This window comes from Myotis yumanensis, unplaced genomic scaffold (assembly GCF_028538775.1).
Source record: "Myotis yumanensis isolate MYYU_CA2020_CCGP unplaced genomic scaffold, mMyoYum1.0.hap1 SCAF_5, whole genome shotgun sequence".
Classification (NCBI taxonomy): domain Eukaryota; kingdom Metazoa; phylum Chordata; class Mammalia; order Chiroptera; family Vespertilionidae; genus Myotis; species Myotis yumanensis.
In genome coordinates this window covers 79,343,761-79,357,163 of record NW_027223756.1, presented here as the reverse complement: position 1 = coordinate 79,357,163, position 13,403 = coordinate 79,343,761, and the positions used below count along the sequence as shown (strand labels likewise).

General features: G+C 48.3%; 1 non-coding gene across 1 annotated transcript; it reads right to left on the bottom strand.

Moving 5' to 3' along the window:
- Window positions 1-13,331: 13,331 nt before the first annotated feature.
- On the bottom strand, window positions 13,332-13,403 carry TRNAG-UCC (transfer RNA glycine (anticodon UCC)). The gene has a single exon. It is a non-coding gene; the product is annotated as a tRNA-Gly (tRNA).

The following is a 13,403-nucleotide window of genomic DNA, read 5'->3' as shown; positions in this document are numbered from 1 at the left end:
CTCACTTACATGTAGAATCTAAGTGGGCTGAACCCAGGCCCTGGCTGAGTAGTTCAGTTGGTTAGAGCATCCTGTTGCTTCCCTATGCCCTTCCCTGTCTCACTATTCGAAGTATATTTTTGCTGCCATGATGGGCCCAATACCCTTTGGCTCAGTGCTGCGCAGCCCTTCCCTTGGGATATCCCCATCCCCCACCCCCTTTCCTTAAATAAATTCAATTTTCTTTATTTACCGCCTGAGATGGCTATTTAGCCTGCCCACACACCATGCACCACCCACTTTAACCTTTCACACCCGATACCTGTAACTCCTGATTTTACTGCCGATGCCCCGGGGGTTGGGAGGGTGGGGTGCCTGGGCCAGGGCCTGGGCCTGGGCCTGGACCACTTTCTCTTTGTATGCTTGGTTGTTTGGGTCTTTCTGTCTCTGTTTCCCTCTCTCTCTCCTTCCCCACTGCCACCTTCCTTTCTCTGTCTCGGCCTCTGTCTAGCTGCTCTCTTTCTATTGCTCTCTCTGTCCTGTCTCAGTTCTGTGCCTACTCATTATCTGTTAAGTCTCATTCCCTTTCTGTCTCATTTCCCTCTCTCCCTCCTCGCTTGATGTTCTGTCTGTCTTGAGCTCGATCTTGTTCCCTCTGCCCTCCTTCTATTGCTCCCTTTCTGTCCCTCTGTGTCTCTGTCCCTTCGGATCTGTCTGTCTCGGCCTCTCTGGGGGCTCTCACTCTCCACTCCCTGCTCACCTCCAGGCCCTTGCAGGGCAAGCAGAGGCACCTGCAGCCTGTAGGTCTGGGGACACCCTCCACCCTTCACCCTCCACCCACCACCTTCCACCCTCCACCCCCCTCTTGGTTGCCAGGGCACTGGGGCCAGGGAGGAGCTGCGGGCTCATTACCCTAATGGTGTCTGCCAAGGGCACCCGGCTGGCCCAGGAAATGGGCCACTTAAGCCTTTTGGAGCTAATGGCAGTCCATGGCCATATCTCCTGTCCGCTTTTTGGGGTGTAAGAGGGGAGAGATGAGAGGAGGAGGAGGAAAGATGGGGAAGATAAGGGATAGGAAGTGAGATGGGGAGGGAGGAGGAGACGCAAGGAAGGTAAAGGGGGAGGGGCTGCAGCTCCACCTCAGGACTGGGGTGTCTTTGGAAAATGCAGAGATGGCTGGAGGGGCGGGAGCTGGATCCTGGACACCAGGATCAGGGCCCCTCCCCACATTTGTACACCACAAGTTCCCACAGAGAGGCACCTCAGAGCCACACAGGGCAGTTCTTGGGACCCCCAGGCTCCTAAAACACTGTCCCAGAGTCACACAGGTATCCCCCAGAGCCACAGAGATGCAGGCTGGGGCCACGGACAGTCATCCAAGAGAAGTCCCTGAGGCCGTGTGCATAGGTCTTTACAAGGATCCAACACAGAGCAGTATACATGAGACACAGCTCAGCCAAGCACACACATAGCGTAGACACATGGACATGTGTCCACACACGTGCACATACTCACAATCACAGACACACATAGTACAAGCTAACTGTGCTCACACACACACTGCACAAGAGGCACGGAGAACTCCAAGGACACGCACTCACAAGGAAGTAAATGGTCGCACTCACAGCCACACTCACTTACACTGCGTATGCACCGGAAGCACATAGCTACCAAACACCAGTGCATGTGAGCGGGGACTTCACCTTCACACACCTTCACACCCATCATCAGGTGCAAACTGTCATGAGGACAGACTCACAGATTCACAGACACGCAGACACATGCAGAAACTGACCCGACAGCTACAATGACACGTGAAACCGCAGCCAGCAGTTTGTTAGGGCCTCTCAGCCTCCGCTCAGGGCCGCATGGTGCCTGCAGGAAAGCCAGCCCAGCGCGGCCCGAGCCACCAGTTTTTTCTGAAGAAGTGAGCCTTCTGGATGTTTATGTGAAACCAGTTACCTGAAAGAAAGACAGACAGACAGAAAGAAAGATTAACCAAAGAAGTTATATGCATAGATGCATAACCCATGAACACAGACAATAGTATGGCCAAGGCCCAGGTGGGGGTGGGGACAGGCTAGAAGGGGTCATTGTGGGGGGGAAAGGACATCTGTAATACTTTCAACAATAAAGATAAGTTATAAATAAATAAATAAGCTAACAAATAAATAAATCTATAATAATAAAAGCATAATATGCTAATTAGACTGGACGACCTTCTGGATGAAGCCAGGGCTGCGAGAGAAGCCTGGGTGCCAGAGGGAAGCCGGTGCCGACAGCTGGGGGAAGGAAGGCCTACTCCTGCATGCATTTCGTGCATCGGGCCTCTAGTAAATAAATAAATGAATAAATAAATAAATAAAGTCAGCGTGTAGCCCAAACCAGCACAACTGATGATCTAGATCCCAGCCTCCAATTTGCAAAGGAACCCCGGCTGCCAGTTGGGCGACCTCTTGTCCTCTCTGAGCCTTCATCTTCTCTTCTGGGAAATTTTCCTCACAGCAGGCCTATTAGGAGGGCTGTGGTAGGATGCCAGCTCAGCCAGGGAACGGGGGAGGGGGGCTCCTACCCTCCCCATCGCCCCATGCCTGTCTGCCTCTGTCCCTGGATTGCCCTGTCCCTCTTTGCTGTGGTCTTACCCCATCCCAGTCTTTCTGTCACATGCACACACACCAGCCAGGAGAAGGCAGGGAGGCCTCTTGGCTGAGCTGAGTTCTCACAGGTGCTTTGATTTTGAAGAATCAGAAGTGGAGTGTGTGTGTGTGTGTGTGTGTGTGTGTGTGCGCGCGCGCGCGCGCCTGTGTGTGCGCACCGGTGGGACCTGGCAGGGGTGAAGGGGAGGTTCTGGGTTTGAGACTAGCCTCCACTCCCCCAGGAAACTGAACACTTCATTTCTCTAAGTGGCCTTTTGTCTTGAGCTGGAATAGAGGCCTCTTCATCCCTCTTCCGTGTGCGGAACCCCCTTGCAGGAGCCCCACCCCCTTTCCTATCCTCTGTGGTCACATTGCCTTGACTTCCAGTCCTGGCTGCAACTTGTTCCTGTTCTGTGACTTGGGGCCATCACTGCCCTCTCAGTGCCTCAGTTTCCTCATCTGTATTCTCCTAATCATCCCTATCAGGCAGGCTGGTTCCCTCCCTCTCCCCTCCCTTTTCCCCCTCCCTCGTGGCCCACTGGGTCCCCTAGCATCTTTAATTGGCTTTTATGGTCCTGAATTCACTGGGCCTCTGCACAGCCCTGCAAGGTGAGACCAGCCACAGCTTCCCCCACCGCCTCCTGCCTAGCTGATTGTAGGGTTCCTTTGTGAAGAGGTGGTCCCCAGGCCTTGCCCCCTCCCTGTCCCTGCCAGCTCGCTAGGCAGACAACCCCAGAGCCCATTGTCCTTAAGGGCTGCTGTAATTTTGTCTAATTCAGCCCGGGAGACAGCAATTAGAGCTAATAAACAGACCCCAGACCCCTGCTCCACTTAGTCTCACTCCATCCCAACCCTGCTCCCCTCCCTGTCACCCAGCTCCTCTGCCTTCCTCCAAAACAGGGGAGGCCGAAAGAGCAGAAAAGCCCTCCAAGCCTCAGTTTTGTCATCTAGGAAGTGATTATAGAATTGGCTCCCAGACTGTGTCCACCTGTCTGTCCTGCTCTATTGGGCTGGATGGCCTGCCGCTCACATCAGCCTCTTTCCCCATGTTCTTGAGACACCAACCAGCCCCATCCTCCCTCTGGTCACCCTGCCTTCTCTCCCCGCAGCCCAGTCTCCCTTTACTCTGCCTCAAATTCAAGGTCCAAGTTTGTGATGAGGTTGGGGGGTGTATTCCAGGTGGGGCAGGGTCCTGGCAGGAGAGATGGCATGTTCTAAATGGGGACTGGAAGAGAATGCCACACAGAGCTCATGGACTGAGCGGTGTGGGCAGGGCTAAGGGGAACCAACAATCGGGTGGGGGTCATAGGAGTGAGGAGAGGGAGGGAGCAGATAACGAATCTCCAGAGAGAAGCCTAGGAAAGGCCTGCAGGCCACCAGGTACCTGGGCATCCTGGGCCCAGTTGAGCTGACACAAGATTAGCCCTTACATAAAGGCACTCTTCACGAGGACCAGCTCATTCAACTCTTCACAGCACCCAGATTCCACCAATGAGAACCTGAAGCACAGAGAGGGCTAGTAGTTTATCTGATGTTGTACAGCTATTAGGTGGCAAGCCTTAGATTTGAACCCAGGTGCCAGTGCCTGTATGCCTAACCACTAGGCAATAGCGCCTTATAGTATGAACTAGAGGCCTGATGCACGAAATTCATGCAAGGGCCTTGGCCCCAGCCCCCTCCTGCCACCGGGGGCCTCTGATGCCTCTGCCTCGGCTTCCGCCTACTGCAGCTTTGTCCCGGACATTCAGTCTAATTAGCATATTACGCTTTTATTATTATAGATATTTTTAATAATATGTTTTTATTGATTTTTAGAGAGAGAGGAAGGAAGAGGGATAGAGAGATAGAAACATGGATGGAGCCCACAACCCAGGCATGTGCCCTGAGTGGGAACCAAACCCACCACCTCTTGGTTCCTGGGTCAATGCTCAACCACTGAGCCATGCTGGCCGGGCTGGTATGAATAGTGAGCAAATGTAGTAGACTCTTAGGCAAGTCAGCCTTACTTCTTCAAATAAAGGAAAAAGATTTCTAGAAGGGAGTCAAGAAACTTTTATTCATTCATTTATTTATTCATCCATACAATTAATGTCTTTCCTGAATACCACATTGTGTTCTGTGCATAGACTGATGGCTAAGGCACTACTCCTGGCTTGGGGAAAAGCAGAAATAGTAAGAAGATTTCTAAAAGGAAGGTCATGGCCCTGACTGGTTTGGCTCAGTGGATAGAGCTTTGGCCTGCGGACTGGAGGGTCCCAGGCTCGATTCCCATCAAGGGCATGTACAGTGGTTGCGGGCACATCCCCAGTGGGGGGTGTGCAGGAGGCAGCTGATCGATGTTTCTCTCTCATCGATGTTTCTAACTCTCTATCCTTCTCCCTTCCTCTCTGTAAAAAATCAATAAAATATATTTTTTTAAAAAGAAGAGTTTTCTGATACCCGCCCCCCATCACTCCCCCTCTGATGTCCCATCTCTCCCTACATTTAGCCTTCAGATGGGTGATGGTTAGACTGTGCAGAGCTAACAAAACAATGCAAAGTGGCCCTGAGGTGCAGGGAGGTGAGCAGCTGAGAGAGAAGGAAGGAGGCAGGGAGGGAGGAAAGTCCCACCCCTCATGCATGCCCACCCCCCACCAAGACTCCCTTCTGTAGCTTTCAGACAGAATGAGAGGCAGGGAGGAGGAGGAGAGAAAGAGAGAAACATCAACCTAAAAGAGAGACACATCTGCCCGGCCAACATGGCTCAGTGGTTGAGTGTCGACCTATGAACCAGGAGGTCATGGTTTGATTCCCAGTCAGGGCACATGCCCGGGTTGTGGGCTCCATCCCCATTGTGGGGTGTGCAGGAGGCAGCAGACCAATGATTCTCCCTCATCAGTGATGTTTCTATCTCTCTCTCCCTCTCCCTTTCTCTTTAAAATCAATATATATATATATATATATATATATATATATATATATATATATTTTTTTTTTTTTTTTAAAGGAGAGAGACAACATCCTTCTGCACACACCCTGACTGGGGCCGGGGATCAAACCCTCAACCGAACTATGTGCCTTTAACTGGGAATCAAACCCTTCGATCTAACCACTGGGAAAAACTGGCTAGGGCTCTCAATATTTCCTTAACTGATTCTTTTTTTTTTTTTAATATATTTTATTGATTTTTCACAGAGAGGAAGGGAGAGAGATAGAGAGTTAGAAACATCAATGAGAGAGAAACATCGATCAGCTGCCTCCTGCACATCTCCCACCGGGGATATGCCCGCAACCAAGGTACACGCCCTCGACCGGAATCGAACCTGGGACCTTTCAGTCCGCAGGCCGACGCTCTATCCACTGAGCCAAACTGGTTTTGGCCCTTAACTGATTCTTCATTGAAAAAGTGATACCAGCTCACAGAAGTATCAGAAATGCCTTATTAAAAAGAAAAAAAAGAGAAATGCCTTATTTATTGTTTTTTAAAAGACTCAGAACAAATATTCTCTATTCTTACCATTTTTAATGGGTTTTTAATTATGAAATGAACGCTTGGCTCATCCAAATTCAACAAGATGAAAGGGTATATAATGAAAAGCGAGGCTCTCTCCTACCTGTTTGAAAAAGGTTCCATGGCCTTCTATTTTATTTTTAGTTGTCTGGATTACCTTGAACGTCTTTTGTGTAGAAGGCAGCCTACTCCAGTTACTGCTACAAATTACCTCCTACACCGTGTCTCTTATTTGACTCTAGCAATTTCCCAAGTGCATGTTCACCTCTTCCCAGGCAAAGAACAACCAGCCCCCTCTGTTGTTGGCTTTTCCTTGTTTAACTTTAAATGCCTGGGGTGGGGGTGCTCTTTCCACATCAGCACATTTGCCGAGGGCCTAGTCCCTCCCTAACTCCTCCATATTCCTGTAGGATTCACAATACGAGTCTAGGCGATTTTGAGAGTATCTTTTTAAAAATATATATATTTTTATTGATTTTAGAGAGGAAGGGAGAGGGATAGAGAGATAGAGACATCAATGATGAGAGAGAATCATTGATCGGCTGCCTCCTGCACGCCCCCTACAGGGAACCAAGCCCACAACCCAGGCATGTGCCCTTGGCCGGAATAGAGCCTGGGACCCTTCAGTCCACAGGCCGAGGCTCTTATCCACTGAGCCAAACTGGCTAGGGCGAGAGCATCTCTTTTAAAGTTGGGGACAGTGAAATGAATGAAAGGCTTAGGGTAGAAGAAGCCACAGGAGAGAGCCTAGGTGGGGCTACTGTGGCTTTTTAGAAACACGGGAAAGAATTGGGCCACGCTGGGCTTCATGCACTCACTGGGAAGTAAAAGTCCTGGGAACAGGAAGGAGCCAAGGCCGGGGTGCTGTCAGCTCACTGGGAAGTCAGAGGAAAAGGGGGCCTAGGAGACAGGTTCAGCGGTGAGCCCCGGATGAGCTGCTGCCACCCACTGCTCCCCTGGTTGCAAGTCTCGTGGGGATCCTTAGAGTTTAGGAAAAAGAGCAGAGATGAATGCCTAAGGGAGAAAGGCGTGGGTGTGCTCCCAGGAGAGTGTGTGCCAGGGCCTTTGTCTTAAGACTTTTTATCTTTCTTTCTCCAGCAGGAGACCCAGGGGAGGCCTCAGGGGAGGGTTTTAACAGACTATTCATTAGCTTTCCAGGTGTGTCCTTCAATATGTTGATCATCAAAGTGTGTGTATAAAGGGGTCAGGGTTATTTTCTGGTTAGTGTCATTTAAAAATGTATGTTTTTATTGATTTCAGAGAGGAAGGGAGAGGGAGATAGAAGCATCAGTGTGGAGAGAGAATCATTGATTGGCTGGCTCCTGCACACCCCCTACTGAGGATCGAGCCCACAACCCAGGCACATGCCCTGACTGGGAATTGAACCGTGACTTCCTGGTTCCTAGGCCAACGCTCAACCACTGAGCCACGCCCACCGGCTGATGAGTGTCATTTTTTGAAAAACCATCATTGCAGAGTGACTGGGGCCGAGGCCGGTCTGCTCGGGAAGGTCTGGAATGTTAAACCATTTGCTCCCAAGTGTCCTCGGTTAGGGAAGATAAAACCTTGTGATTCGTTACCTGGCTGGAAATTGCTTACATGTTTGGCCCGGTTTAGTGGTTTTGTCTGTTCCCCTTATTCCACTTGTCAAGGGATTTCCCTAGCTTCTTACTTTCCTGCCTCACTGGGGGTGCCACTCTTTATCTAAGTCAATTGCAGAAGAAAAGAGGTTTTGGTCATAAAGCCATGACTCTCTTTCTCCACATGCTTTTCTTTATGTTTGGGGTCGTTTAGAAAGTAGAAACTCACCCGTCCAGGGTGTCCCAGTGGTTGAGCGTTCACCTATGAATCAGTAGGTCACGGTTCGATCCCTGGACAGGGCACATGCCCGGGTTGCGGGCTCGATCCCTAGTGTGGGTGTGCAGGAGGCAACTGATCAATGATTCTCTCTCATCGTTGGTGTTTCTATCCCTTTCTCCCTCTCCCTTCCTCTCTGAAATCAATAAAAAAAGGTATTTTTAAAAGATGAAATTCAACTTGTATAAAAGTGGATGAGCCCCCCTGCCAGCCACCCCTGCTTCCGATTTCATGGATTTCTTCCTGAGATATTTCATGCATATGCCCAACCATGTTTCTTTCTATCTATCTATCTATCTATCTATCTGTCTGTCTATCTATCTCCCAATCTATCTGTCACCTCCTTTTTGGATCATGATTTCCATAAATCACTGTGTATGACATACACCTCCCCAAACTGCCCATCTCAGAACACAAAGGCCTCCTCACTCCTTTTATGGCCTCTCCTCACTGTCGGTGGACATTTGGGCTGTTTACGTTCTTTTGTTCAGAACCCTGATGGGCTTTTGTGTCTTATCACACTCATGCCCAGGAGAAGGCCCAGGCCGATGCTCTAATGGTTGGGTCGGATTTATGGCCTTTTATTTTATTTCGGGGTATCTTGATTCCCTTGAACTTCATCTGTGTAGTAGGCGGTCCAGTCTTGTGCCATGGACTTTGGAGACAGATCGCTTGGCTTTGCATCTCGATTCTGTTACTTATATGCTTTGAGAGCTTTGGCAAATTGCTTAACTTCTCTGTGTCTCCTTGAGCATGTTACCAACCTCTCTGTGCCTTGGTCTCCTCACCCATTAAAAGAGGATGGAAGCCCTGGCTGGTTTGGCTCAGTGGATAGAGCGTCGGTCTGGGGACTGAAAGGTCCCAGGTTCGATTTTGGTCAAGGGCACATGCCCGGGTTGTGGGCTCGATCCCGGGTAGGGGGCGTGCAAGCAGCAGCCAATCAATGATTCTCTCTCATCGTTGATGTTTCTATCTCTCTTGCCCTCTCCCTCTCTAAAAGCAATAAAAATATATATATTTAAAAGGGGGGGGAGATGGAAGATGCTGATAGCATCTGCACCATGGGATTGTTAGGAGGACTCAATGAGTTAAAAACGTGACATTTTCTTAGAACAGTCCCAGCATGCATTTCTCGTGTTTCATGCATGTTATTCTCAGACACACACAGGGAGCTGAAGCAGCGAGCCTCTGAGAAGCTCCCCAGACTGGAGTCATTGGAAGTCTATGCACTGACCTTCTTTCCTTCCTCTTTCCTCTTTCTCCCTCCAATGTTTGCTGAAGGCCCCTAGATTGGCTTGACACCTGCTAGGAAAGGCCAGCACCCTCGCCTGCTTGGGGACAGACACTTCTGCAAACGCCGAGATGTGCGTTGGGAGAGGGAAGTGTCTGATTTTGAGATGCTGAGGTCTGGGCTCAGAGTGGAGAAGGAAGGGAGAATGGGGTGGGCAGCAGAGAGGGGTTAGGGTTGGGGGATGGGGGCACTGGGCCATGCTCTGCCAGCCGTGCTCCTGCTGACACCTAGTGGCAAGACAGAATTATCATCGTTTTCATCCAAGCTACCTCTCTGAGTGTGCAGCCTCCACCAGAATATCTAACTGACTGCACCAGCCACCACCCTATGTCCATCTTTGGGCTCTCGTGAATCATGCTGCTGTGAATTCTGTGGGAAAGTTTTTGTGGGGATGTATGCCTTCTATTTTCTTGGGTAGATAGGAGTGGACTTTCTGGATCAGATGTCATTGCACATGTAACCTTTTGAGGAATCACAGACTGTTTTGTTTTGATATTTTGTTTTGTTTTGTTTTGTTTTTTTGGTTAATCCTCACCCGAGGATATTTTCCCATTGATTTTTAGGGAGAGTGGAAAAGAGAGGGAAAGACAGAGAGAAACATCGATGTGAGAGAGACACATTGACTGGTTGCCTCCTGCACGAGCCCTGACCAGGGCCGGGGCTAGGGAGGAGCCTGCAACCGAGATATGTGCCCTTAACCGGAAACAAACCCAGGACCCTTCAGTTCACAGGCTGATGCTCTATCCACTGAGCCAAACCAGCCAGGGCTGCAGTCTGTTTTTTACAGCCGTTGCACCATCCTACATTCCTACCAGCCGTGCATGACGGTTCCAGTTTCTCCACATCCTCGTCAAAACTTATTGTCTGTCTTCTTTTTTTAAAAAAAATATGTTTTTATTGATTTCAAAGAGGAAGGGAGAGAGAGAGATAGAAACATCAATGATGAGAGAATCCTTGATTGGTTGCCTTCTGCATGACCTCCACTGGGGACTGAGCCTGCAAACTGGACATGGAACCGTGACTTCCTGGTTCATAGGTTGATGCTCAACCAGTGAGCCGCCATGGGCCTGGCTGGGCCTGGCTTGTCTGTTTTTTGTTTTGTTAATCCTCGCCCCTTTCCATTGATTTTTAGGGAGAGTGGAAGAGAGAGGGAAAGACAGAGAGAAATATCAATGTGAGAGAAACACATAGATCGGTTGCCTCCTGCACGAGCCCCAACCAGGGGCTGGGCCAGGGAGGAGCCTGCAACCAAGGTATGTGCCCTTGACCGGAATCGAACCTGGGACCCTTTGGTCCGCTGGCCAACACTCTATCCACTGAGCCCAACCAGCCAGGGCTAGGGCTGTCTTCTTGATTCTAGTTATCTCGGGGTGTGTGAAGTGGTAAATCTGGTCAATATTAGGTTCTAAATACAGTAACCCTCAGAACAGTCCCCTCATCACCAGTCCCAGCCTGAACTTCTGCCCTTCCCGCCCCCTCTACACCCCACTCCCAAGTTCACAAAGTAGATGGTTAGTAAATACTTGTTCAATGAACAAATGGATAGATGGGTGGATGGACAGATGGAATATTATTTTAGCTGTCATAAATAATGTGACAGAAGGATGTTTAAGGAGGAGGGAAGTTGTGGTCGGCAGAATAATGCCACTTCCCCCAAATCCACATCCTAATCTCCAGAACCTGTGACTATGTCTCCTTATATGGAAAAAAAGACCTTTGCAGATGGGATTAGGTTTAGGATCTTGAGATGGGGAAAATTATTTTACATTATCTGGGTGGGCCTAATGTAATCATAGGGGTCCTTCTAGAGCAGTGGTTCTCAACCTTCCTAATGCCGAGACCGCGACCCTTTAATACAGTTCCTCACGTTGTGGTGACCCCCAACCATAAAATTATTTTCCTTGCTACTTCATCACTGTAATGTTGCTACTGTTATGAATCGTAATGCAAATATCTGATATGCGGGATGTATTTTCATTGTTACAAATTGAACATAATTAAAGCATAGTGACTAATCACAAAACAATATGTAATTATACATGTGTTTTCCGATGGTCTTAGGCGACCCCTGTGAAAGGGTCGTTCGACCCCCCCCCCCCAAAGGGGTCGTGACCCACAGGTTGAGAACCGCTGTTCTAGAGGAAGGCAAGGGAGTCAAAATCAAAGAATGAGATGTGACAATAAGACCAGACATTGGAAAGGTGCAGGACCATGAACCAGGAATGCAGTGGCCTCTAGAAGCCAGAAAAGGTGGGACCAGTCTCTCCCCTGGAGCCTCCACGAGGAGCCAGCCCTGCCCACACCTGGGTTGTAACCTCTAAGACCAGTGTCTGGATGTCCGACCTCCGGAACTGTCAGACAGCTAACTGTGCTGTTTCCAGCCAGTGTTCCTGGTAAACGGCCACAGCAGCAGCAGGAAATGAATACAGAAGTATTAGCAGCCCTGGCCGGTTTGGCTCAGTGGATAGAGCGTCGGCCTGCAGACTCAAGGGTCCCGGGTTCGATTCCGGTCAAGGGCATGTACCTGGGTTGCGGGCACATCCCCAGTGGGGGGTGTGCAGGAGGCAGCTGGTCGATGTTTCTCTCTCATCAATGTTTCTAACTCTCTATCCCTCTCCCTTCCTCTCTGTAAAAAATCAATAAAATATATTAAAAAAAAAAAAAAAGAAGTATTAGCATATATTCCTCTGTGACTGCCCTGCTGGGTCGTGTTGGGCTTCTGAGACAAAAGGGGACATGTGTGCCTCTCAATATATGTTTTATGTAATTTTTAATTCGCTCCCAGAAGTAGATTTTGAACATGTTATAAAGTGTTAGCTTGCATTAAACACAGGAAAGTAAAATTATAATAAGTTCTTAACATGGTGCATTTCAATATACCTACTTTTAAGTTTCAATATATTTTTAATAATGTTCTGGGGAGAAATAGCTATTAAAATACATAAAAAGAGATGTAAGAGCCACACATTTTTGCACTGATTTCAGGCTCCAGTATATGGCTTGGCAAGGCCTTGCCAACACCTGCCTTGATGAAAACTTGATATTTTATTCATTATAGAGTTATTTTGCCACTCATTTGATATTTTATAATAGTGCGTTGAAATATTTATCTCAATTGAGTTTTCTGGAGCCCCCTTAATTTTTGCACCTGAGGCCAGTGTCTTACTCTTCTCACCCTAATTCTGTTCTGCGGGGGGGAGGGGGGGGCGGAAAGATTTTACAGCAGCTTCACCTTAAATTCTTGCCATAACCTCCCCGCCCCCCCCCCCCCCTACTATCTTAAAAAAGAAAATGCAAACAAGTTAGCTCTGGGTTATGAGATGAAAAGTCACTTTAATTAACTTCTTTCTATGTCTAACTTTTTTTTTTCCTTCAAAATTTCCTGAAGGTAGTGTGTAGACAATAAAAGTACTTTACAGAAAGTTTTTGTGGAAAGTGGTTTGGGCTGAAGCAACATTGTAACTATCTGTAAACACTTAGGTGATATTTTCAATAAAGATTCTATGAGACGAACATTGGTTTCAGCATGGGTTTATGAGCAATTTCTGTCTTTGATTGTTTTAATGGGACGTGTGTTGACGATAAACTAATAAAGATGTGTTTATGGGATGTTTTCCTCCTCCCAGCTTCCATCGCATCAGGCAAGAATGGTGAGCATTTAGGAAAAGCGGAAATCACCTCCGACGACCGCAGCCAAGTGATACAGTATTCATTTCAGAAACTATAATGTAACAATTTTTGTAACATCGGCTCCGAATAATAATCATAAAAGGTCTTGCCCCCGGTGGTTTCCGTATTGTAACTGTTACCACGTTCGCCTCACACGCGAAAGGTCTCCTCCCAGGCGGAAACACGCGAATTTTGTTTCTTTATTACAGAATTTTAAAATTTACTTCAAAGTAACTTCATGGAAATTCTGGTTCAGTGGTGTGTTTTTTTTTCTTCTGTATCCCTGTCTTTTTAGAAATGACAGTAGGATTCTAAAAATTATTTCAAAGTCATTGAAATTGTAGCTCGGTTATTTTACCAAAAAACTTTAGATGAAGAGGAAAGGGAAAAAGAAAAAGCGGAACTGGCTTGCGTTGGCCGGGAATCGAACCCGGGTCAACTGCTTGGAAGGCAGCTATGCTAACCACTATACCACCAACGC